This window comes from Oncorhynchus clarkii, chromosome 12 (genome assembly GCF_045791955.1).
Source record: "Oncorhynchus clarkii lewisi isolate Uvic-CL-2024 chromosome 12, UVic_Ocla_1.0, whole genome shotgun sequence".
Taxonomy (NCBI): domain Eukaryota; kingdom Metazoa; phylum Chordata; class Actinopteri; order Salmoniformes; family Salmonidae; genus Oncorhynchus; species Oncorhynchus clarkii.
In genome coordinates this window covers 92,418,067-92,421,667 of record NC_092158.1, presented here as the reverse complement: position 1 = coordinate 92,421,667, position 3,601 = coordinate 92,418,067, and the positions used below count along the sequence as shown (strand labels likewise).

Genomic DNA, 3,601 nt, shown 5'->3' with positions numbered 1-3,601 from the left:
GCAACACGTATTTATATACCTACCGCAACACGTATTTATATATCCTACCGCAACACGTATTTATATATACCTACCGCAACACGTATTTATATGTACCTACCGCGACACGTATTTATATACCTACCGCGACACGTATTTATATACCTACCGCGACACGTATTTATATACCTACCGCGACACGTATTTATATACCTACCGCAACACGTATTTATATACCTACCGCAACACGTATTTATATATATACCTACCGCAACACGTATTTATATACCTACCGCAACACGTATTTATACCTACCGCAACACGTATTTATATACCTACCGCAACACGTATTTATATACCTACCGCGACACGTATTTATATACCTACCTACCGCAACACGTATTTATACCTACCGCAACACGTATTTATATACCTACCGCAACACGTATTTATATACCTACCTACCGCAACACGTATTTATATACCTACCTACCGCAACACGTATTTATACCTACCGCAACACGTATTTATACCTACCGCAACACGTATTTATACCTACCGCAACACGTATTTATATACCTACCGCAACACGTATTTATATACCTACCGCGACACGTATTTATATACCTACCGCGACACGTATTTACATACCTACCTACCGCAACACGTATATATATACCTACCGCGACACGTATTTATATACCTACCGCAACACGTATTTACATACCTACCTACCGCAACACGTATATATATACCTACCGCGGCACGTATTTATATACCTACCGCGACACGTATTTATATACCTACCGCAACACGTATTTATATACCTACCGCGACACGTATTATATACCTACCGCGACACGTATTTATATACCTACCTACCGCGACACGTATTTATATACCTACCTACCGCAACACGTATTTATATACCTACCTACCGCAACACGTATTTATATACCTACCTACCTACCGCGACACGTATTTATATACCTACCGCAACACGTATATATATACCTACCTACCGCAACACGTATTTATATACCTACCGCAACACGTATTTATATACCTACCGCAACACGTATTTACATACCTACCACAACACGTATATATATACCTACCGCGTACCGCAACACGTATTTATACCTACCGCAACACGTATTTATATACCTACCGCAACACGTATTTATATACCTACCGCGACACGTATTTATATACCTACCGCGACACGTATTTATATACCTACCGCAACCCGTATTTATATACCTACCTACCGCGACACGTATTTATATACCTACCTACCGCAACACGTATTTATATACCTACCGCAACACGTGTTTATATACCTACCACAACACGTATTTATATACCTACCGCAACACGTATTTACATACCTACCACAACACGTATTTATATCAAGGCACATATTTATATACCTACCGCAACACGTATTTGTCCTCTAGTGATCAATTAATGTGGTTATTTATTATCTAGAATAAAACCAATCGCGTTTTATTTATTTAACCAGATGGGCCTAAAGACCCATTGATGTTAGAAACCGCTTTTGCAAAGGACGACCAAAGAAGGCAAAACAAGGAAATAGTAATAATAATAATAATAATAATAATAATGTCCATAAAATGTAAAAAACAATACACACAAAAGACAAAGTATCACAAGTTACAGATACAGATTAAAAACCGAGGCCATCAAAAACATTGGCTTCGATCAGAGTGTTACAAATAAATAGGCTCTGACTTTAATATATATTTGAAGAATGTTCCAGGATGAAGGGGAATTATGGGAAAAATATTGTTTTTCCCCATCTCAGTTCTAGCCTGAGGAACAGACAAGGACAGGTCAGTTCTAGCCTGAGGAACAGACAAGGACATCTCAGTTCTAGCCTGAGGAACAGACAAGGACATCTCAGTTCTAGCCTGAGGAACAGACAAGGACAGGTCAGTTCTAGCCTGAGGAACAGATAAGGACATCTCAGTTCTATCCTGAGGAACAGACAAGGACAGGTCAGTTCTAGCCTGAGGAACAGACAAGGACAGGTCAGTTCTAGCCTGAGGAACAGACAAGGACAGGTCAGTTCTAGCCTGAGGAACAGACAAGGACAGGTCAGTTCTAGCCTGAGGAACAGACAAGGACAGGTCAGTTCTAGCCTGAGGAACAGACAAGGACAGGTCAGTTCTAGCCTGAGGAACAGACAAGGACAGGTCAGTTCTAGCCTGAGGAACAGACAAGGACAGGTCAGTTCTAGCCTGAGGAACAGACAAGGACAGGTCAGTTCTAGCCTGAGGAACAGACAAGGACAGGTCAGTTCTAGCCTGAGGAACAGACAAGGACAGGTCAGTTCTAGCCTGAGGAACAGACAAGGACAGGTCAGTTCTAGCCTGAGGAACAGACAAGGACAGGTCAGTTCTAGCCTGAGGAACAGACAAGGACAGGTCAGTTCTAGCCTGAGTAACAGACAAGGACAGGTCACTTCTAGCCTGAGGAACAGACAAGGACAGGTCACTTCTAGCCTGAGGAACAGACAAGGACAGCTCAGTTCTAGCCTGAGGAACAGACAAGGACAGGTCAGTTCTAGCCTGAGGAACAGACAAGGACAGCAGAGACTGTGAACCAAGATTGTATTGATGCCGTGTTCATGTGGTAGTCGGAACTAGGAAACTCTGAATTTCAGACTTGCTAACTGGTTGTAGTTATACATTCAACGAATCACTAAGTCATAAATAAATCAGTTTCCTAGTTCCGACTAGCAAGTCAACGGGGCACGAGTGACTGATCTGGTCAGTAAGGAACAAAGAGAGACACAGGGATTTGTCCTATCAGTGCTACCAGTGCTTTAGCCTCCTGGTGGATGGAACAGTCCATTACACCAAGGCATTCAACTCCAGGTGAGATGGAACAGTCCATTACACCAAGGCATACAACTCAAGGTGAGATGGAACAGTCCATTACACCAAGGCATACAACTCCAGGTGAGATGGAACAGTCCATTACACCAAGGCATACAACTCCAGGTGAGATGGAACAGTCCATTACACCAAGGCATTCAACTCCAGGTGAGATGGAACAGTCCATTACACCAAGGCATTCAACTCCAGGTGAGATGGAACAGTCCATTACACCAAGGCATTCAACTCCAGGTGAGATGGAACAGTCCATTACACCAAGGCATTCAACTCCAGATGAGATGGAACAGTCCATTACACCAAGGCATTCAACTCCAGGTGAGATGGGTGAGTGATCTTGCATTGGTGATACATCTTAAAGCAGAGGGGGCAGGATCGACTACGTGAAACCCAGTCTTATAACCACCATAATCAAGGCCAGATTAAGAAATCGTAGGCGCCAGCACATAATATAGACTGGATTTTGTTTTGCTGCCTCTTGGGGCCCCCACCTTGGGCCCCCCCACCCCTGCGTTAATCCGTCCCTGACCATAATGCACTGTATTCAGAGTTAATGTAGGCCTACTTGGTGAGGCCTGCATGAAGACAATATCACCATAATCCAGCACAGAGTTTTAAAAAAGTGCTTTGAATAAGATCCTTTCTGACTGACATTGAAAAACAAGATTTGTTCCTAAAATAAAAACCCAATTTCAAATTCA

General features: G+C 42.7%; 1 long non-coding RNA gene across 1 annotated transcript; it reads left to right on the top strand.

Annotated features, from left to right (window-relative positions):
- The first annotated feature begins 2,758 nt into the window (after positions 1 to 2,758).
- LOC139422364 (uncharacterized) lies at positions 2,759 to 3,376 on the top strand. The gene is made up of 3 exons (XR_011635732.1): positions 2,759 to 2,868; positions 2,911 to 2,924; positions 3,219 to 3,376. It is a non-coding gene; the product is annotated as an uncharacterized lncRNA (long non-coding RNA).
- The last annotated feature ends 225 nt before the right edge of the window (positions 3,377 to 3,601 follow it).